General features: G+C 40.0%; 1 protein-coding gene and 2 long non-coding RNA genes across 4 annotated transcripts in view; 2 read left to right on the top strand and 1 right to left on the bottom strand.

Moving 5' to 3' along the window:
* The window catches only part of LOC149804804 (TNF receptor-associated factor 3-like), a 222,455-nt gene that overhangs the window by 93,462 nt on the left and 104,921 nt on the right, over positions 1–24,072 (top strand). The window lies entirely within an intron of this gene.
* Positions 1–24,072, bottom strand: part of LOC149804807 (uncharacterized) — a 47,268-nt gene that overhangs the window by 22,393 nt on the left and 803 nt on the right. Inside the window, exon 2 of the long non-coding RNA XR_016414480.1 lies at positions 4,207–4,265. This is a non-coding gene — a long non-coding RNA (uncharacterized LOC149804807). The remainder of the gene's footprint in view (positions 1–4,206; positions 4,266–24,072) is intronic.
* Positions 1,831–7,388, top strand: LOC149804808 (uncharacterized). Its single transcript, XR_016414482.1, has 3 exons — positions 1,831–2,137; positions 2,935–3,048; positions 6,446–7,388. It is a non-coding gene; the product is annotated as an uncharacterized LOC149804808 (long non-coding RNA).

Below are 24,072 nucleotides of genomic sequence, written 5' to 3' on the forward strand. Positions count from 1 at the left end.
ATTTTTTAGAATAGTGATGAGCAGTATAAAAAGTGAGTGAGTGTTTCTTTCAGGTCCGCGCGTTGTTTGGTCGTGATCTAGGTAAGATCAATTCTGTTTTTTTAGGGGATGTTTTCCTTCACGTCCGCGCTTTCACTATAAATTGAAACTCGCTGGACAGTCTAGCTACCCTGTTCATTCGTTGACAAAACAATGAATACCAGAATTGTGAAACTGCTAGAACTCCAGATGCACCTGGAATATGCCAGGAGCATACTAAATGAACTGGCCGCGGAGGCCATTGTCGAAGAAGCAAGAATGAAAGAGGAGGAGGAAAGAAGAAGAAAAGAAGAGGAGGAGAGAAGAAACAAAGAAGAGGAGAGAGGAAATTTCAGGATCCCAGAGACAGAAAATTGGGATTCTGAAGCCACATATCCCGCCTCTGCACTCCCAAGAAGAAAGGTGAAAGGAGACTGGGGAAGAAGATGCGTGTGTGGCGCCAGGCCAGGAAGGTGCCATCATTAGATAGGTGCATCTGGAGTTCAAAAAAAAAAACAACAGCCCTTTTCAGGGCTACCCAATACTCTAGAAAAGAAATAACAATCAATTTGCCAATGTGTGAAGGTAGAGTAGTGTGAATATAAACACTGACTCTTTTTAGTGTGAGGGTATGTGTTTGTGTGTTAGTGTTTGTAAGAGCTCAGGTATGTTTGTGTGAATAGTAGATTATGGGTTTCTTTATTGTTTCTTAGCGTATGTGGAGAGTATAGTTTGGGTTTTATTATATGAAATGAGAAAGTAGGGGGATGTTTTCCTTCACGTCCGCGCGTTGTTTGGTCATGATCTAGGTAAGATCAATTTTATGTTTGTAGGGGGATGTTTTCCATCACGTCCGCGCTTTCACTATAAGAACCCACCACGTTCGTAGTTCGAACCATTCTACGGAATAACAGATACAAGATGGAAGTGTCGGCGTTGTTTAATGACTTAAGAAATGTTTACTTTTGGATGATGGATGGAGAATATACTATTGAAAGGATAGAAAGAGAATGGAGGTTGAGAAAAAGTCTTGACTATGTCAATGAACTACAATTAGCGAGGAAGATGATAGAGGAGATGATAGAGGAAGAAGTTAAGAGATTGAGAGGATTGATTCAACCAGAGTATGTAAGAGTGGGGACTATAAAAGAGTCTATGGACAAGGTAAAAGGAGTGAGATGTTATTTAGAAGAGCTAGAGAAATGGTCAGAGTGGAAGTTCGTGAAAAGGGACAGTGAACAACTAAAGAAAGCGGAAGAAAAGATGAAAATGATAATAGAGGAAGAAGTGCAGAAAATTAAGGACAGGTGGGCAAAAGATAGAAAAGAACAAGAGAATAGAAAGAAAAAAGAAGAATATGAGAGACTGAACAATAACTGGATAAAAATCCAACAGAAGTTCCGAGCCATGGGTCACCCGGACTGGATACCGGAAAATGAAAAGAAGAAGAACAAAGGAATTTGGGGAAAGATTAGGGGCTGGATGAGGAAATGGAGAAAATAGAAGAAAGCCAAAGGCCTTTTTCAGGGCCACCCATATTTCTCGAAAAGAGAATGACTTTCCATTGTCTACCCCTTTTTTAAATTTAAAAAAAAATTTTAAAAACAAAAATTAAAAAAAATCCCATATTCAATTCCCCTTGTCCCTAGATAGACCCACACTTTATTCCCCCCATGTTCAATTCCCCTTGTCGCTAGAGTGGCCCACGATTTTTTTTGTCCATGTTAATTTCCCTTGTCGCTATATTTGCCCACGATTTTTCTCCATGTTAAATTTCCATTGCCGCTATATTTGCCCAGGGGTGTTTTTAATGCTAATTCCCATTGTCGCTCTAGTGCCCCTATTCACTACTATCATATATGGAGTGAAAGTCGGGAAAAGGGTAGATGTTCTCCTACATACACATACACTAACACAGAAGGAGTGGAAGAAGAGAAATGAGTAGGATTGCTCAAATACACATGCATATTGATAGACTATCACACAAGACAGAAAGGTGGGGTTTCAGTTTGAGTTATGAAAGACACACAAAACATTCTAATATCGGTTTTATTTCTCTCATCCTAGAATTAATACGATCTCTAAACGGCTACTCACCGTCACTTGATGAACACCAACAGTAAGTATATTGGAAAACTATAGAATGTCACTGTTGTATAAGGCAAATTTTGTCTTCACTGTTAGAAATTTACTGAAGGTCCCCCACCCCCCATGTAATTTGCTCACTAACCTGCTGCTACACATTGTCACTTGATAAACATTGGCAGAAAGTGTTACAAAATGCCCGATGTCAGTGCGATATGAGGAAACTTTGATTTTTCACTGTTAAAAATTTACGCTTTTCCTTTTGCCACCCAGTTTCAATTCGGTTCATCTTATTACAAATGTTTTGTCTACCCTCAATACACTGAATCATGTTTGTGAAATACAGTTGTTATTCTTCTGAGTTGATGTTAATGAATAATAAATGTTAAATTAGCAACTGAACTCACATTTTTATTATTTTCGCAGGATCAGCGAAATGTAGGCAGGATAAGTACAAAGTTTCACTCTTTTGGATTAGTTTAAAAAAATCATAGTTTCAATCGCTGAATGATGCGTGCTGTCAGATTAATAACCATTCAACAACGGCTAACATGTGTGCATAAAAACCGTACATATATAACCATATTGTTAAAATTTGGAGTGTTTATATCCAAAGGCATAAAGCTTTTTCAAGTGTTGTAAGAAATAAAGGAATCAGTGGTGGTCTATGATGTTTGGGGTCTTTGATTAAATACCGGCTGACATTTGGCTGAAGCGAGTTAAAAAAGGAGAGACCGACCAAAACGTGGTTTCCACAGAAACACGTGAGAAAGTATTTTGATATTTATAAGATGAATATTTAAGAGGAGCTCTTCTCTTTTTTTCCGTCAGTTCATGTCAAAATGGAGAAAAATGCACCTTCTTCCAATGGTAAAATAATCAACGGCCAAGAAATATTGGAACAAGTTCAGTAATGCAGGGAAATCAGAGTTTGAGAGCAATCAGGTGAGTAGCAAATGTCCTGAGTTGGCATTATGTGTTTCATGCAATGTGGATTTTAAGATATTATTTGGAGGAAGAAATTGTCACCAGGCATATGCAAACACAAATGCATATGAGCAATGATATTTCTCTAATAAACATGCCAGCTCATTGTTTAAGACTGGTTCAAAAGTGTACGAGTCAGAAGCTTATTGTCATAACTGAGAATACATAACATGGCAAAGAATGTTCTTGTTTTATTTTAATCCCCTTAAAATATATAAAATGTACGTCGTTAAAAATCGACTGGTTAAAAGGCCAATCTATTGGAATAAAATTGTGAAATCTACTGATTTTGATGCCTGGTTGTGCCCTACGTATTGATCTGGATCAGATGGACAGTAAGCAGCATTGCCCTGGTCAATAAACTGTGATCATATTTATATTCCATTGCCGATAGGGAAATATTTTCAAATCAGTGTTTGCATAATAATCTTTATAAAGATCGATTTCTCCATTCACTGCCGAGTCTGAAAATTATACATACAATATTAATTAGTTACGGCGCTTTATTTTGATAGCGGGTGGTTCCAAAGGTGACAGTACATCCTCGATTGGTGTTACCTGAAATTTACACCACACAATGCACTGAATGTTTATTACGGCTGTAAAAAATATTAAAACACATAATTAAGCACATTTCTGGAGTATTCATTAAGATGGCAAAATGTGACCTTTTTCCAACTCAAAAATGCCAGCCCGATAACCCTCATGCTATCTTCATCCGTATTGAAATCAGTGTTGGTGGTCAGTACATCTGGTTTTTTCCGTATTCCGAGTGACAAAATTACCTCAGATTACACACATGACCCGTTCTGACATAGGACCCTATCTATCATACCATAAACGAGGTACTATAATAACACTGTATCTCTCAAATAAGTACCGCAAGTTCCAGTAGAGCATAACATTGTCCCGACAGGCAAAATTTGCGCAATTCGTAAATTCTGGAGCCGTTAACTTCAGTTTGGTACAACTATGAAAAGTTATTGATGGGTTGATGAATAGAAAACTATCTCGGGAGTAAAACATACTATAGGTTACGGCTTTGTGCCTGAATACTTAAATAGCTGCATGAAATCGAGGGTCAGGAGTGTAAAGAAGCGTTTATAAGTTACTTACCTTGTCTCTTTTAACAGCATATAGATAGGGTTCTAGGTCAGAACGGGTCATGGGGTAATCTGAAATAATTTTGAAACTCGGTATGATTTTTTTCCTTCAGGTTATTGCCTTTTTCTCAACATTAAGTTCGAGTCAACCATTTATGCTATAACCAACGGTTATTTACCGCTTTCATTTATTATGTAAAGTCATATCCGGACTTTGCCAGAAAGCCTCTTTCATTTTCAGTGATAACACAATAGAAAGGAAAATACTGGAAGCTTTCTGAAAATTTTTGCACAATATCAGTTTGTGTGGTTTACTCTCCCATTTTGAAGAGATTATGAGGTTGGGAAATTTTACTTTTATTCATTTTATTGTACTCATTGCGTCAGCCTGTTACAAGTGAATATATGCATCTTTTCTCTGATCATTGCATCTGTTTCAGTTCTTTTCCACATTCACTTGATAAATAACTTTATATAAAAATACAGGACTGAAATACGCAAATTACTTTACCAACATGTTATATGTTTCACACTAAAATAGATCACAAAAATACGTTGATAATTTTCTGAAAGTATAGATTGTCCACATTTCCCTCTCCATTGTTTTTAGAGTGGCTTAACTACCTTCTTAAATTAATTCCATCGAGTTGTTCGCCAAATTCGTTCACCTCATTTCAATAGTTAATGCCTGTTTTTGTTACCCCCTAACAAGGAAACATATTATACGTAAAACCATAATATGCTGCAGAATTTAATGTGTTTGCTGAAATGAGAATTCATGCTCGATTAAAGAGCAAAACTCGTGAATCTGTCTGTATGCATGGAGCTTCAAAGTTCATACAAACGAGAGTTGTTCTTCATAGATGATGACAAGACGCACACACTTCAAATTTTGTATTAAATAGCCTCTTTCAACACATCAGTGTTGCGTATAGAATGATAAAGACTATTCAACAAATTTGGAAAAGTTACATACCAAGCATTGTTTTAAGTCACAAGCAGACTGACAGAAGAGAAAAACATTTCAAACAAAACAAATAATCAATGAATTTGTAAGGATTTGAAAAAATGTTTCTAAATCAAATGGTCTTTTATGTCTGGGCATTTTGTTTTCGTTTTTTTTTTACAACATGAAAATGTATGTCCTGTACTAAGTTTTAGTTATAACAAGTCTATTGTCTTAAAACAAATAATAATAAAAAGTGAGAAGCAACAAGCTTTGTAAAATTCAACAAATAATTTACTTCCCATGGATACAAAGTGAAAATGTATAAATAAAAAATAAAAAAATAAGGTAAGAAGTTAAGGTATTGCGAATTAAATCTCAAATAATCCCAAAATAACAGACACAAATCCTAATGATTAAAGTTCTGAATAAACTTTAATGGAAATCCAAATTATATCCAATGCTGGAAGTGTTGGTGTGCCTGTGGTGGCCCAAGTAGTTGTGATGTTCCAACAGTCTTTCGTTGGATCACAATATTACAATCCAAGAATAAATCCGTATGTGAAATTTCGTTACAAATTCAAGTCTATTTCCAAAAATGTTATTTTTGAGCACTTTGTATTTCCAGCTAAGAATCACTTGAATTAAATAATTTGAATAAATAAATTCCAACCCAAATGAATTATAGGACACAATAATGATGCAGTTGTTTGTGTTAAAATCTTAAAGCATGAATAATTAATTTCTAGAGAAATAAGATTATATAGTCCTCTACCCGACATCAGGTCACAATTGGCATTTTCTGAAGAAAAAAAGCTATTAAAGATGTAAAGTTTCCTTTTGGAAGGCTCCAAATGTTTACAAGAACAAATCTTAGTTATAATTAGGAATCTATTTCTAAAATTATAATATAAAATGTAGTAAGCAACAGGTAGACCTGGCAAATCATAGGAAATGTCCAAAGTTCCTGACTTAGACTAAGATAAACATGCTTGCTACTAAATGATAATCAGTGATTCAGATAGGTAGAACACGAACTAAATTCAAAGTCAAGTCTAAAACACAATTATCCATAGCATAGAATGAAATTAAAAGCAAGATAAAGTAACAAACGAACAATGAAAAATAAATTAACATAACAGAGTCCATGAAATTCTGCAGAACATTACAATTCATAGAAAAAAAAATTTGGGGAATTTTAAACAGATATCATAGAACTTCATATTGCCACTACAATAATTCATAAATTAAAATGAAGATAAAACTTGTCTTTTATTTTAACTCTTGTTAATACACTTCTTTTCAGAAATGCCAAGGAAATAGAAACACAAGTCGATAAGGAAGGTCATGAATTATGACAGAGTCTCTACAAAAAGCTGGACAGTATGTCATCAATGGGTTGACGTTGATTAGGCAGGAGGTAGATGCGTTTAATGTTCCTAAATCCACTATAGCCAATTATGTGTTAGGCAGGTCTGGATCCAAGTCAAAGCCTGGTCACAGGCAGGCAATGACAAAAGAGGTTGAAAACAAGATTGTCATCAGTATTAAACACTCCTAAGAGCTTGGCGTAAGCTTAAGCAGGAAGCAGTTCCTTCTACGAACAAGAATGCTATAGTAACGTTTCCAAATACAAACCCCTTTCTAGAATGGGATCGCTGGTAATGACTGGTGAGTCCGATGGTGTTAAGGAGTGACATACAGAACTACGAAAAGCTGGTCACTCAGAGGGTTACAGTGATGAATCGCCATAAAGTATCCCAATCTTTCCATGACCTGGATGGCATTCTAGATTGATTGGGACTGAACGATCAACCAGAGTGTACCTGGAACTGTGACAAAGTGGGCAAACAATTTGAGCATGCGCTAGGTTGTAACAAAGAATTGTACAAGAGATGTGATTGATCAGACAAGAAACAGCAGGACCCATGTAACAATTGTCATGTTGTAATGCATCAAGAAATAAGACAATGCCAATATGGCTTCAATACACATGCAGCACCTGAGGGGTCACAATGGAAATTTCAGTTAAACATAAGGATGACAGCTGCCACTGTAGGCCGATAAATCAGCCCCAAACCTATAATGACACTGACTGGCGTTTTAGTGGATGATATCGCCTATTAATTAAAACTTACAAAAATCTGCAGACAATTTTGTCTTCACACATCAGTATATATACATTTTATACTCTTACCAATATTTATCATGGCTGTTGAGCTACCGGTGGCTGAAGAGTTCTTTATGGCGATTTGTACATACTATTTCTGGATAAAATCCTGTGTTAGGTGACTAGATCAATATGGAATAGCACCAACCTCTGACCTGTGGCCATTATGAATTTCATGTTAGATATGGCTGTTACCCAATACCAGTGTCTAAAATGTTCACAGGTGTGTTCCGGCAAGATTTGCATGCAGCAGAATTGCACATTTTAATAAAATGGCGACATCAGACACATATTTTCTATCGGTATGAACACTAATTTGGGGGTTTGATTTATCGGACTACTGCCGCTGGGGAAAAGTAGCTTGAAGAAGTCTTCCTTAAGCTCTGCCGTGATAAGCAATCCCCATTAATGAACAAATGGATTCATGTATCCTCTATTTGTTCTTCTACTTTTTCTTCATAGTTGCCATCATCGTTCTTTTTTTCACCACTGCAACAACCATTAGCATCACCACCACCATTAATATAATTCTTCTTCTTGATTTTACGTGTGTAATTTTCAGCAGCATTAGAATTATATTGACACAGCCTCTCAATCTAAAGTTATCCTACAGCTATCCAAAAATGCGCCCATTTTGTATATAGTAAAATTATGTTTTGAAACAATCCTCTGTTAAAATGACAGAAAATCTGTTGAAAATTGTAAACATTAGTCACTTGAATGTTTATTATAACAGCAGTCCAATAGTGAATATAAGGAATGTTAGTTTTGAATATATACACAGAACATCATTTTTATTCTGAGCTCCTATCGTAGCTATTTTGCCGATTGAAAACAACAATATAAGAAATAGAAACAATCAGACATACATTCTATCATTAATATCACCTTTTTTTTCTCGTTAAAGAATTGTTTCTATGCTAAAATTTCATACTCCTGTCCCATTTATAATTTATATTTTAATAATCAATGCAGGAAAACCCATCAACATGAAAAGATTATTCTCCCTACAATTACATATAGTGTTAAATCAATATTGCATAATGGCTGGCCAGTATAACTTAAGACCCTCCTCCCAAATTTAATTTCTTTTTACAAATTCAATGCAGAGAAATCGTTTTACATGAACTGAATATGATCTACACTTACATGCAGTGATAAAATACACTGGTTAAAATAATTACTTACCAATACATCCCTAAGATATCATTTTATATGCATACAGATTTTACATATACAAAGACAATGATACAGAAAGAACAAAAATACAGTAGTAGCTGAAGTTTGCGATGACAAAAGAGTGGTACATGATTAGTCTTCCTTCATTTGTAATGTCAGCAGCAGCGGAAATTGGGGTTCTGGCTCACTTGTTCCTATGGAAGAGCTTTGTGGCTCACCTACTCCTGAGGAATTGAGTTCTGGCTCAAATATCCCTGAGAATTGGGGTTCTGGCTCACTTTTTATGGGGTATCAAAGGGGGTTCTGGCTCACTTCGTTATCGCTGTCACTGTTTTTCTTATTAGAGGTATGCCTGTGATATAGTGAATATATCTCTGCCATGTTATCCATGACATGTGGATAAGTTAGGTCTGAGTGATAAGAGACCTGAATCAGAGTGGAAGTTAAGTGAGGAGGAGTGGCATGTCCGGTTGAAGCATGCGAATGAGATAATAGCGTATTCGAACAACGATGCGGAGAAATGTAAAGCTGTTTCTCGGAAGGCCTTGAGGGAAAAGTACGAAAAGATTATTTTGGAAGCCCTATCTTGGTCAGGGAAGCAGTAGGAATCCACAAGTTGAAGTGTCCAGGATAGCCAGACCACCTGACGGGTGATTTTCTTCCTCGGGTTGAGATGACTTTTTCAACTCGGAAGACGTCTTGGCTGGTCTTTTGTAATTCCTGCTCGTAAAAAGACCCTTGGATGTGCTCTGCTGAGGAATCGTGGAGGGTATAGGTGACTGGAATGGTTTTTTGAATGGTATCGACCGACGACGAGGCATTCCTCAGTCCGGTTGGGAGTGTGTCCTTTTTCAAAGGTGGATTTTTGTCTGCTAATTCTAACAACTAACGCGGTCTCCTGCTTTAAATTTGGATTTAAAAAATAAGGCTTCTGCAACCTGCTGTTATTTTATAATGACAACCCAATGAGTATTTTGAGTAGGCTTCTGCTGGGGTCATTTGAATGCTTCGATGCAAAGTATCATTGTGGTTGTCAACGAGGTCTGGAAGAAAATATAAGTATCAGTTGGTATTATCACTGGTGAAGCTCTTCCACATGCTGTTTTTGAGAGTTCGATTAAAGCGTTGAATGATAGAGGCATTGAGTCGATTATGGGTGCTGTACAAGGTGATATTATTCTTTTGAGCCAGTCTGAGATGGTTTTGTTTTAAAATTCATTCCCGTGATATGCCCAGAGTTTATTAGGCTTTCGTTCTTTTGTGATCTCATCCAGTGCCTGCACGACAGAATCTCATTTTTTGTTTTTAAGAGGAATGACGCAGAAATATTTACTAAAGACATCGATGACCGTCATGAGATAATAGAAACAATCTATGTACGCGCTGTAATGTCTCATATCGACGTGATCGAGATCAGCTGACATGCCGATTTTAGACATACCTATGGCCAACTTATTTTTGGTTCCTATGATGCCTCTGATGAAAGCTCGGTCGACAAGTTCTCTGAAATGTTTAAGCTTGAGTTCTTTTTAAGTCCCTCGGCATGACTCGATAGCATCCCGCTTTATCGCTGGGATGACCGCTGTAACAGATATCATGGTGCATCGCTGTGGTATCGATACCATTGTAGGGTTCCTGACCTGGGAGGGGCTGATCGTCTTCATCCATTTGTTGATCTAAGGCGTTCCACGGCCCTCTGTATTTACGTTCCGGCAGCGTCCATCCACCTCGAGGTTTGGGAAGTTTTCCGATGATGTATGGACATTCATAGCTCCTCCGAGAATTTGTCGATGTCCGCGTCTTTAACATTCTCCTACGCAAAGCCTTCTTTCCACCCCGGCCGAGTCATACCAAAGACTTATAAAAATGGTACTTACAGCTGCCTCGCTAGGCGCACAGCATTAAGAGGTAAGTATTAGGACTGGTCGGCCTGGTGTCAGGATAATGTGACTGGGTGGGACATCATGCTACATGCCTGCTGAAGGATGCCCCAGTGATAGACATCATTATTAACTGTCACACTGCAGACATCGTAGCAATATGACTGAACAATTATTAAAGCTACGTTAAAAATCCAAATCACACACACACTCTTTCCACATGAAGGGCCTCGCAGCTCGTATCGAGCTCACGCAATGATACATGTTGTATACATATTCATCTTCACTGTAGTGGCCTCATGTTGCTTTGATGAAATGTGATTTTCACACAGTACACCTGGATTGGACCATGAGGCACTTATTTTTGGTGACCATCTGGATGGGGTCCACGCTCTCCGTCTTGGCTATACACTTGTGACACCTCGAGTTCATGGTACTATATACATTATACTGCGTATTTTTTATGATCTAAAAGTGTTTCTACGGGGGATTTTTCTCGACGTCCGCTCTGTATGTAATCGACGCAGTACCATCCACAGGTGCCATCATTGATGTTTTGAAGCTCCTTTATGTCCTGAGCATAGATATCATGTGACCTCATCAGGGGGAGATAAACCAAACGAATTAAAATAGTATACGTCGTCGGAATGATGATCATTGACAATGGCGACCCAGTGTGTGCCATGTCCATCATAATAATTTGAAGATTTACAATGCAGCTTTCGTCGGTGGTTATCTGTTCGGGAAGTTTATCCTTGGAAAAGACGCATCGAAAGTTGCTCGAGGCTAAGAGATAGTCGAGATCAAAGTTGCTTAAAAAAAATTTTCTTCCCAATGTCAGCAATTCCTTTTCCGCGTGTGGTTCCTGGCAACTGGAGTCCTTTACCGATATCAAGCAATTCTGGCAATAAGGTTCCTGTGATACCAAGGAGCAGAGGACGAGAATAAGTTCAGAACGATGCCTTTCCGAGCTGCTTTATGTTTAATGAAGGCAGTGGCTTGACTCTGGGTCAGCATGAATGTATCAGATTGAAGGAGTGCTGTAGCTTTTAAGAGAATGGTGATAGGTTTATGTGTGGAAGCCACAACAATACTTTTCTTCTGCTCTTGGAGACAGCGTAACATCTAATGGAATGTACGTCATTAAGACGTGATATGAAATGCTATTATTTTTTTTCTTATTTTTGTAGCCTCGATTGACTTAACAGTATATGAGGTCACAGGAGCTCGTCTCGAGACTCTGTTTTCACACACACCGTTTCCCAGGATGGCCTCTTGAGTAGCTCCAGTGATGGCTCGTACAGATGAAGCCATTCCTACAGGGGCCAGGATGTTAGTGAATAACTTTGAAGCCATGGTTTTGATGAAAGGAATAATGGCGGTGGCAATGGAGCCTCCATCCCGTCGCCTACGAGATGTTTTTAAGTCATGGTGTCAACAAATAAGTCGTTCGAAAACAGGGCTTTCTATACAAGGATCTTCATTTTTCAATTAAGGACATCCAAATTCATGAATCGATCTTATATGACCAGGGCGTAACAGAGGTTATCCGCTCCTAAAGCGTCCTTCCATCGGATTTCGATATCAGCAGGGGAGTCTTTGAGACGCTCGGTATGTTTGGAGACATCGAAGTGGAAAATGGAATACAAGTTAGTGAAATCTTCAAACGCTATCTTGATACTTTTGCATTGCCTCCATCAGCATCATGTAGGCACGAGAATAATTTCGGGTCCCCACAGCGGAGTTGCATTCGAGTTCTCGCAGGGGGAATTGTCTGGAGTTGATGAGGACGTGAATGCGAGACAGACTGAGATTCTTAGAGATGTACTTGTTATGAATTTGTGGTTCATCACGCTGTGCTGCCATCTGAAAGGTGACAAAGACGTGCTGGGAAGCTCGCTACCTGGTTTGGTGCTGACTCTCCAAGAGGTAGTTATCTGAGTCACTGTGAGCTGCTGAATGTAAATGCGGTGCTGCTCGAAGTACAGTGCCTTGATGAATAGGCTAACGGCGTCTCAAGCTTGAGCATGTGTGGGGTGGAGGGTGTGATTTGGGGCATCCACGTCATGTTAAACTGACCATCCGATACCGATTCTGCTTTGTGCATGTATTGGGCGGGTGAGTCTCTTTTCAGCACCACCGTGTTTTACGCCTCGGAAGATGGTATGCATATCTGGACACACACCAAAGATGATGTTGAGAGGAAGACATGCATATCTCGTGTCCACTTGGTCAGAGGGTGTCGAGAGGCGAATCCCACGTTATAATCAGTAGTACTCAGCTGTGCTAAGAGGAAGCGAATGGCAGCTGATACCAGTTCTGATCCTTCAGCGTTGGCTGTGATAGCAGCAAAAGTGTACCTATTGTGTGCATCAGCTTCGGCCGTTCTGTAGAAGATGGAGTTGGCAGCATCCGTATGCGTCGGATCTGCGGTATCACCAGGGACTACAACCGTACGAATGTCTTTGCCTACTGTTCCTCCTGCGATTGTGTCTCTGAAAGACCACATGTTAGTGGCACACAATTGCATGTAGTCATCGCTGAACATGATCAGGATCAGGATGGTGCTGGCTTGAGGTAAATAGCCATTAATTTCTTCGATGGTTTGATTATTCTGTTAATACTGCACGAACTTTAATAACGAACATCCATTATTTTGGAGCTTGATTTGTGCTTTGGCTGTAGGATTTCAGTCTGAAGTTTGTATTTTCCTACGAACTTCCAGAAAGGACTTATGGGGAATCAGGTAAACATCTTCGTGACGAGTCTCTATTTCTCGATGGGTGCTCGCATTGAGATTGGTGTTGTTGGTATCCTGATACTCCACATACTCGTACTCGGTGGTGGAGTCATCCTGGGGAGTAACATCCTTGAGACTGAAATGATGGGGAGGTAATCTAGAATACATGATGCTATACTATATGTGTTATAAAAAAATTACCATAATCGCTTTAAGCCATACCAGGACATGACAGACGCAGGGAAGGGGCTGGTGAACTCACCTTTTTGTCCAGGTCCTGAAACATTATTTCGGATCGCTTGCTAAGGATCCTAGACGTTGTTTTAAAGAGCCTTCTTCTCCTCCCTGGACACTGACATCTTTTCCACAAGAGAAGGTGCTGTGGTCATCGATGGTGACTGAGACATGATTTTGCTAGCTATTGTTTGTTCTACTGTCGATCCTGGTGAAGAGGCTGCTCCAGTTTCGGCAGCCTTGAAATCGATGGATGCAGCTTTGGCTACAATGCCTGGAAGTTCTGTTCGTATAGAACAAAACAGCGTGGATAAAAATCCACCTATAATTTTACAACGCTGAACACCTGAAGGTCTCTTCTTTGCTTTATTTAACTTAACTGACATTTTTAGACCGCTTTTTGTCTCCGACGCTTTGCGCCTCACGTGCTGGTAATAGGTGATTTTTTCGTTGTTGTTATCGACAGCACTGCCAGACTGATCCGTAGCCACATGGTAATTTACGAGATGGCGTAAGTGTTCATGATAGGATATTAAATGAACGAATTCGGATGAAGTTGCATGAGAGAACCTGGAGGAACGATTATCGATGTGGAATGAATTACGTTGGAGGCTAAGCCTACAGAGGACAAGGATCCCTGAACGATCGAGCAGTGAGTGAGTATGCTGTTGACGTCGGTGATATTGATGGGGAGATCTCCGTCATGCACTCAGTTTTTTGAACCCCAGAATAGATCAGATGGGGTTAGGGACGTCAAATCGTAGGATGTAATTTCCAGAGAGAGTAATGCGAGTATTCAACATGGAGTAATTGGTTCGATTTTAATGTTGAATGAGGTATTTCCAATGGCGGCGATCAGTCGTGAGATTTCCAGGACGATGCCTGTCATGTTGTAGCCACCTGGAGATAAATCTTTTTTGGGAAAGTGCGACGACGTGCAAAAATCAATTATTGCTGATGATGACGTTGAAAAAGCTGTTTCAGATTTCAGCGGAGATCAGCGAGATTTCGTACGACGATTGCTGTTCAAGTTTCAGCGGCGGATTATACCTCACCGTGGACGTGACCGATTTTGAATCCAACAGCAGCGTGGTATCATTGAGAGCCATTTTGGAAACCTCTATATCAAGTCCTCGTTTTCCTTCGTGTCGAAGTTAATGATGTTCATTGTTTATATAATTTGAACGCGTCGTACACTATCTTTGGAACATTGATCAGTTTTGAAAATAATAGCTTTTTGAATAATGACAAAGCCAGTGGCTCTGGGGATTCCAGGACGGGTCACCTTACCATGAGCTGTCATAGTCTGATGAGTCGCAAGGACGTGAGATTTCCTTCCCTGAATGCCAATGCCGCTCGCTGATCTCATGTTAATAAACTATCGCAAACTAAATTGTCTGTTAGGTGGGACGATGGCTTGAAATATCAACATGGGCGGTCTCAGTCTGAATGAAATTCTTGGGTGTCAGTACTGGACACGAGATCGACCATGATCTACTCTTTTGGAACGCTTGATCGTGCCATCTACATCGATAGAGATGCCAGTGGAAATTACAGACCGATCAACATGCAAACAGTAGAATGGTTCCATGTGAGAAATACGACAGATCAGCCTCTGCTGATCGTGAGCGATGCCGTGGTCAACTTGCACAGGATCACGTCGATGGAAAAACATACTCTGTATGGACTTCCACGAGGATGATCACGGATGTATCAGTTAAAATCGTTTGAAGGTAATAAATTATCCACGGCAGGAGGCATCATAACGGGATTGATCACCATGTTGGGAAACACCATCAAAGATATTCCCTCAATGATGCCCTGGAGCGATGATACCAGAGCGAGTTATGGCAATGTAAAAAGCTATGCTGTCAACACTCGTGGAAATATCATTACTGGAAACATGTTTCTGGCTGTGGATGCACGATTGATGACCACTGAGTATCCTCCTGTCCTCGACACTGATGCCACTCCCAAGTGGTATGTGGACAAACGACGCATCAAAATTAACAAATGGTCACATTCCATTGGCTGTAGGCAGCGACTGGAAACAGATCCGAATTTTCTGTCTCAGCGTTGTTGGAATTTTCGGATTCCTACTGTGCTTGGTTGATCTTTGCTAATCATCTGATATCGTCTGTTTATGGCAAGGAGTGGGTAAATTCTAATTTTTGGATGCATGTGCCAGTCCTATGCCAGTCTCGATATGGAAATTTCAGTTGCGTTGAAAAAGTTTGGGTACACAGTGAACTCTCATTTGGAGATTGGAAGGCATTACACAGGATACGACTAAGGATGTGCTGCACACTGGAAGCATCATCATAGACTCGTCGTTGCAGCAATTTTATGCACCCATCACCACTGCAAAACATATCTCGTTTAAGTTTGTTGGGCTGACAGCAGAGGCTATCAATCAAGGCTTGAGTTATTTTCAAATATTTACTTTGGATGATCTTGTATTGAACATGGCTGAAATCGGGCGTGTCGCCACAGAGCTGTACCAGTTGTTGTTTGACGATACTTACAGGCAGGAGATGTCTTACGTCAGCAACGACCAGCATGTGCTGAAGTAGACCACTGGAGTGCATGCGTAGCTAAATGAGGTGAAAACATTGGTAAATCCTCTCCTGAAGAGACCTTTGAACGATTGAAAAAGGATGATGTCAAACGGTCTCAATAGTCACGTGGTACACATGCAGAAGGAGCAGCTACGAAAAACCATTGATAAATAATGGGCGGTCTTCAAATTTTGTAACGATCGAGAGTCCGCGCAGTTAGTCAAAACCATCGAGATCCTCATTCATAATATCACTAACGAATTACATCCAAGCCTCATAGACACCATTACGAAAACGATGCATGTCAAACGACGACAATGTGTGCGAAAGAAAGACGACGATGCCCACAAAAACAATCACGAGTGCATAGACAGGGTAGTCTCCCGAAACGCTTTAAAGGGAATCTAAAACTCAGATTAGCTATCGACAAGCGAAAGTTTTTCCATCATGTAGGAATGGAATACGAGGATCTGAATGTGATCATGGCGGTAATGGGGTTAAAAAATCGTTCTTCTTTCAAGGGAAGTGACGATGAAATCACTCACGCACCATTGTTTGAAAACAAAAAAAGCTATGGTAACGCTTTTTAACGTGATCATCTTTAGCGTATATGGAAAGATCGATCCCGATGTGGCTGCAGTCTCAAACGCGTATTTAGAACAATTTCGTCCAGAGGAAATATAACAAAAGCTGAGTATTGTGTTTAAAAAAGGAAGTGTTCTTCCGCGAAGAACACTTTGTCCCTGTTACCAATGCCTTTCATGAACTGTTTGATAAAATCAACAATCGAGAAAAATATCGGCACAAGTACTGGAGTCATGTGGGTTCAGAGAGACAGAGATTTCATCTTTCCAGTGATCTAAGACTTTGAAAAAGTTCACCTCAACGTAGAAAAAATCGCCTTGAGGTACTATTATCTCCACAGATATATCCGAACAACAGCGTCCGCTGAGATGTTACACGTCATAGAATCACAACAATATTTGGACCATGTGGAGCTGACGGTGACTCATGACGTGCTGTCGGATCTCGTGAAATTAAATCATCCGACCAAAATCACTCATGGCTTAAACATATATCTGTTTTTGCAGGTGGGAGAAAAAGTATCTGAGATCGACAATGATAAAGTGAATGCACACATCCAGTTCTTAAAAGAACACGTACCACAGCTTGAACTGTTACTGCTGAGTTTAGTGGACACAGAATGATCATGGACTTTAATAGCATCGACGAAAACTTACTGGAAGAGCGATGTTGTGAGCTAGAAGCGTATTACCACTATTATCATTGACAAGCCTATGTCTACAAGTACGTGTACCGACGTTACAAGCGCATCTTTAGAGTGATTTCAATGATTCTGCTGAAGGTGACGGCCACCGGAGTCATTTCCACGGGAGCCCTAGCCAACCCACTTATGCTGAGTTTGTCTGGAGTTGGACTGGCCATGCAGATAAAACGAATCGAGCCTCGCTTGGAGACCAAAAAAGAAAACCCCACAGCATCAAGCAAGCCATTCTGGCCTATCAAAAAATGCTGAATAAACTCAGATCCTATATAAGTGGATCACCCTTTGACATGGTGTTACTGATCAAATAATGAGAACCATGGACGATCTCATCGTGGACACGGTAGGTAATCAGTGCACGATTCTGTGCCGTTTTGAAAAAATCTGTATCCAAAAATTTAGAGAGAATGTCTGAGGAAGAGGTCTTTGTGACGGACGTGATCTTGCACGCGAGTCGCTCTACGAAGCCATAGCCACAGTCTTACGAAATCACTTGCCTGTGAATATCGAACTGACGTTACCAAAATACAAGAAGCATCATATGGACAGGCCTTACTGACGTGAGACAAGCGAACAGACTTATCTCATGATGGCACTGCAAAAATATAATACGAAGAAAATCTGATCCGACAGCACTGCATGCGTTGTCCGAGCGATAAAAAGCTGAAAAAGATTTTTAAAGTATCATAATATAGAACATCATGGAGGACGTAGAGATGAACGTGGAAGTCAACAAAGATGACCAGACGCCATACATGACCCATGTCAATGGAAAATAAGGAAGATCTCGAGGAGGCCATCATCAATGACTTTCGTCTCAGCATCGACATTAACGTGAACCTCACATTGGCCAAAGTCGTGGGCACAGGACAAGATCTCGTCTTGCCCACAGCGATGCAGCATAAAACGCTCTACGACACGGGTACGCTCAACATGACCCAGGATAAGGAGCTCCTTTCAAGCATTGAATCTCCTGCATGCACTGAGAAAATCTCCTGAAGATGTTGTGCCGATACTCTTGACAAAATGGAGTGAAAACATGGTTTTTGACATATTTTTTGCTATCCTTCAGGTCTTATACCCAAATTACAGTCGATTGTTTCATGTATCTCCATTGAGATGAAAGACTGAATAGCCGATGGGAACTACTCCATGAAGGGCTTCAAACACAAAACGATGACGGTACATCATCGCCCTCACTCCATGGACAAACAAGCACACGATGGAATATCTCGTCGTGCTAGACCTCACTATGTGCCTGATTTTAGTACGCACGCTACGTACCTCTCCTTCCACTTTTGCCTGATAACGGATAAAAAGGTGTACTCGCCATGGAAACGCTATTTTCTGGGTCAACACAGTTGACTACACCATGCTTAATCTTAGCCAAAAACATGTTAAATAACACTGAATGATTTTGGGGTTTTGGGTCATTCTGGCTTTTTCATAGTAATATTTAATTGATCGTATGTTTCGTCCGCCACAGCGCTGACACACTTCGAGTTGATCTCGAACTCGTTCCTGACATCCCAAGCAGGGTTTCATTCCCTGGCTTCCACACTTGATGAGGGCATAATGCTGAGCATAGTATTCTCTCGTGCAAGACCTGTTGAACTTCTCCGTGCTACCCCGAGTCAACCACACACAATTTTGTGTCCTACGCATAGGCATGATGCTATATAATATAGATTAAATTTATTTCCATGACAGAATAAACAATCAATTTGAGAAATGACAATGTAAACAGGTAATTAGAGAAAGAAATACAGAACTGTATTATACAGCATCTCTATTGTTGCAATGATAGACCAAAATCTTGTCCTCAGTAGCAATGAGAAGAAGAATTCTACATCAGATTAGTGCAGAACCAGGAAGAGATTTTAATATTTGTCATGATATCGCTCGTCGACTCAGAGGCATCGCTCAGTGGCTTCCAGCAACAAGGTTGTCAGGCACTATAGTTCTCTATCCCAGATCCTATGCCACTCTGCATGAGATCATCGAACGAGTTCGAAGAGACCTCAAGGCGATGCCGAGTAGGTATCCTGCACATCAAATGCTCATCGTTGAGTACAAGGCCATTTCAGGAACAGAGATCCCTCACTGCTCAGCAGTACATGAAGCAACTGCGAGACAGGTACAAAGAGTTCACTAGAAAAAACGCTAAGCCTTCCAAGCTTCTTCTGCTTCAGCACAAAATCCTCAGTCAATCGCGTATAGCTGATATCGTGAAGACACTACCCAAAATCGATCCACAAGTCCTTCAATGACAGCATGATCAGGTCACACGTCGTCCACCCCACCACAGACGCTTTGAACCCATTCTCCAGCCTACCATCCAAGCAGAACTATGTGACCACACAGCCATCAAACTCGAAGTTCCACATTCATCTGATCAACGAACACAAGAGCATCGATGTGTGGATTAGATCCAAATCTCTGACAGTGTATCGCAGTGATGATTTTAGTCACATCATCGACATCGCCTGGTCATTTATCCAATGTCGCATCGAAAATCATCAGGAGTCAGGATCAGCCTGGATCTTTGCCATAGTCAATTCTATCTCGTTTCAAACATCCAAATTCACACCGTTGCGTGGAATTAAGTACGTGCCTCTTCTCAAATCCGTATTGGTCACTAAAGCATGCATCAACAACAACGATGACGTTTCGGCTACCCTTTCTGCTCTACATCCTGCAGAAGACAAGGCCGATCACATCTCAAAGTACAAGTCGTATACCTGATACTCTTAAAACCACCGGAATAACCTTTCCATCAGCAGTCAAAGACATTCCTTAACAAGAATCACTCAATGAGGGAATTTCAATCAATATGTTCGGACTCGGTGACAAAAAAGATGGCAATAAGCAGGTCGTGGTCTATCTGATGATGATCTCCAAAACAGCCTCACAACACAGCAGCAATTTACTGAATTACCAAAACCATTTCGTGCACATCAAGGACTGCAGCCGATTATGTCGATCTCAGTTCACACAGCATACAATTCACAGCTATTTCTGTTATTGTTGCTTACAATGCTTTTCTCAACCCGCACGACTGCACGTACATATCTCATCGGGATACTACCAAGAATTAGAAACAGTTCAGATGCCACGGGATGAGACGCTCAAGTACGGACATCATCACAAAAAAATATGCTCATGCGTTTTATATGCTCTTTGGCTGTGGACCTCTCCAGTGGCATAGTGGTTAAAGCATCCGCATTGGATGCGAGAATTCGTGGGTTTGAACCCACCGGCCGAGTGATACCAAAGACTTATACAAAAAGAAAAAAATTACAGCTGCCTCACTAGGCGCTCAGCATTAAGATATTACTGTTAGAACTGGTTGAACTGGTGTCAAGATAATGTGACTGGGTAGGACATCATGCTACATATCTGTGGCATGATGCCTCAGTGCTAGACATCACTATAAACTGCCACACTGTAGACATCGTAGCGATATGACTGAAAATTTGTTAAAGCTACGATAAAAATCATAATCACACACACTCTTTCCACATGAAGGTCCTCGCAGCTCGTATCGAGCTCATGCAGTGATGCATGTTGTAAACATATTCCTCTTCATTGTAGTGGTTTCTTGTTGCTTTGATGAAATGTGATTTTCACACAGTACACCGGTATTGGAACACACACACATACACTGGCAGTGAGACCATCGTGTAATAAGTAGGCCCTCGCTAGATCCTAGCCATTTTTTCACTCAAGTGGAACACAGACATGTATGCTGGTCGATATATGGTTTAAGGTGTGCTGTTCCGTCAATTAATCCTTGTCATCAAAGTATAGTCAGTATCGCGGTGAAGATTGCAACACCTGATTCTTTGGACAACTTGCAAGGGGATTGAAACACATCAGGAAGATCCGAAAAAAATCAGCACCGATCACTTCACTCACACCATCACAACTGTGACAGCATAAAACAGCTCAGCAGTGCAACGTCTGCGAAGAGTACTTTGAAGCACAAGACAGCAGAGTGAGAGGCCACTGTCATATCATGGTCACTATCAAGAAGCTTGTTCATGCCGACTGCAACTTACGCTTCAAAGATCCAGACTTTCTTCCTGTCATTGCTCATAATCTACAAGGATATGATGAACATTTCATCGTGGCAGCTCTCAATCATCCACACATCAAGCAGATTCTAGCAGAGGTGGGAACTAAGATTAATTGTGTCCCCCACAATTTCAAAAAGTATATGTCGATCACCACTGGGCCTAAAAGGCTGATCGACTCCATCCAGTTTATGTATACATCACTGGAAGAACTCGCTGAACACTGTCCCAAGTGTATCCATCTTAAAAAGGAATTTGGTCAACAGGCTGATCTTCTCAAGCAAAATGGAGTTTATCCCTATGAATACATCAATTCCTCCTCATGCTTCGACGAAACATTGCTACCACCTCAAAAAGGCTTTTATTCTCATCTCAGTTTGACAGGATTCACCAATGAGGAATAGCAGTACGCGTGCAAGATATGGAATTAATTCGACTGCAAAATTCTTTGAGATTACCATGATGTTTATCTTAAGACGAACATGCTCTTACTCGCAGATATCTTCGAAAATTTCAGACGCACGTGTCTCACTCATTACCAGCTCAATCCACTTCGGTATTTTTCCTCACCATGTCTCTCCTGGGACGCTATGTTTAAACACACCTGCATGACCTTATAACTCTTCACAGATCCAGATGTGTTTATGTTCACAGAGCAAATGATACGAGGAGCTGTCTCTGTCATTAGTAAAATATACTCTGCTGATAACAATTAATACATGGAGAACTACGATCCGACCAAACCACCCGTGTACATCCTGTACCTGGACCCAAACAATCTCTATAGTTCGGCCATCCTGAGGGAGATTTTCACTGGATCAGCGAAGAGCAATTCCTTCAAGAAAGACAGGCTGGATACATAGTTATTTCGTCGAAGCGGATCTTACATATCCAGAGCACCTCCACGAGCTTCGCAACGGCTATCCCATTTACTCTGAATAAATTCTCGTCAACAACTCCATGCTTTCACCAGAACAGCTCAAACAAAAGAAGCAGCTCAGATTCGGAGATGCTATAGTGAAAAAACTCATACCCAATCTCAACCACAAAACACTGCAAAATGCATTATCGACTTCTCGAACAAGCTCTCCAGCATGGGCTCGTTCTTGAAAAAGTTCATCGACTACTCAAGTTCAAGCAGTCTCCATGGATGAAACCTTACAGCGATCTCAACACAAGACAACGCGCTAAAGCCACCACCACCTTCGACAAAGATTTCTTTAAACTCATGAACAATAGCGTTTTCGGAAAAACCATGAAAAACATCAGACGTCGCAAGAATATCTAAATCGTTAACGACGTGCGACAACGAGATAAGCTCGTAGCCAATGATACCTTTGTCGCCATGAAAATCTTTGACGAAGAACTCGTTGCCATCGAGTCCAGAAAATTAATCTCTTGCTGGATACACATATCTTCGTCGGAGCAGTCGTTCTCGATCTCTCCAAAATGCTCATTCTTAAGTTTCATTACGACTTCATCAAGCATAAGTATGGTGATAAAGCCACACTGCTCATGACCGATACCGACTCACTCGTGTATGAAATTCACACGGACGACGTCTGTGCAGAACTACATTAAGTATTCGACCTCAGCAATTATCCAGCAAACCATCTCATCCACTGCATCAACAATAATAAAAAGTGCTTGGAAAATTTAAAGATAAACCTTGTGGAGTACCCATCAAGGAATTCATAGGACTTTGATCCAAAATGTACTGCATCACACGCCATGATGGCATCCTCATGAAAAAAGCCAAAGGAGTATTAAAAAAAAACTCTCACTGCTAGTTTAGCCACTCACCAACATTATACACAATGCATGGACATATCCAGTACTACTCCACGAAAACTTTCATATCACAACGTCATCAGATCTCCATCACACTCATTAACAAAAAAGGATTATGCCCCTTTCGCGATGAACGATACACTGGCTCATGAACACAAAGACATAAGAAAAATACAGTGACATATCTTTAAATGTTGATTTTTATAAAATTTTAGAACAACAGTTAATATTTAATTTAATCCGAGTAAATGTACCTACATGACCATGTTGAGCACTTCAGTTCAGGATTCCTTTGTGCAGTAAGATAGAATAAATGATAAAGGGCACCGAGCAATATGCTGAAATCATGAGAATATGTTAATTAAATTTTCTTTCTACATGTTGATAAATTACTGGATAACTGGGCTAATTTTTTATATTAAAGACGTGTTTGTAACAATTTTGTAGTATACAATAACTCATGCCCAAGTTTCAAAATCCTTGCATCTGAGCCTGATTATGCTGAAAGAAAAGCTGTATTTATTACTATTATTTAATTATTTCTGCTTTATTACTATTTTACCATGGGTCAATTCTGTTAAAACCACAACCTGTCGTTAAAAATATAGTAATTTATTTTTTTCAATATCGAATATATTGGCAACTGATCTCCTGAAACCAGTTGTCATTCAGTTTATAAAATAAATAGAAAAGGTTTAAATTCTATTTGATCAAAAGCTAAATTTTAAAATAAGTTTCTTATCTTGACAATAAATAACAAACCATGTCAATGATTCGTTATAACACAAGTTGTCATTCACGTAATGGACCGAATTTGTTATGGGCCGACCATGACAGTCTTGATTCCTCCATTAAATTTGTATGGACCGAATCTGTAATGCAGGGGTGCACAACCTTTCTCTGCCAAGGGCCAGATCGCAGAATCACTAAGTCTTACTTGTAGCTGTTCAGTTCATTAGAATGTGATTTTGTACAGCTCCTGCTTGTGAGATACCAAGTCAGGAGCTTCTACAATTATTG

This window comes from Sinohyriopsis cumingii, chromosome 2 (assembly GCF_028554795.1).
Source record: "Sinohyriopsis cumingii isolate HCF-2022 chromosome 2, ASM2855479v2, whole genome shotgun sequence".
NCBI lineage: Eukaryota > Metazoa > Mollusca > Bivalvia > Unionida > Unionidae > Sinohyriopsis > Sinohyriopsis cumingii.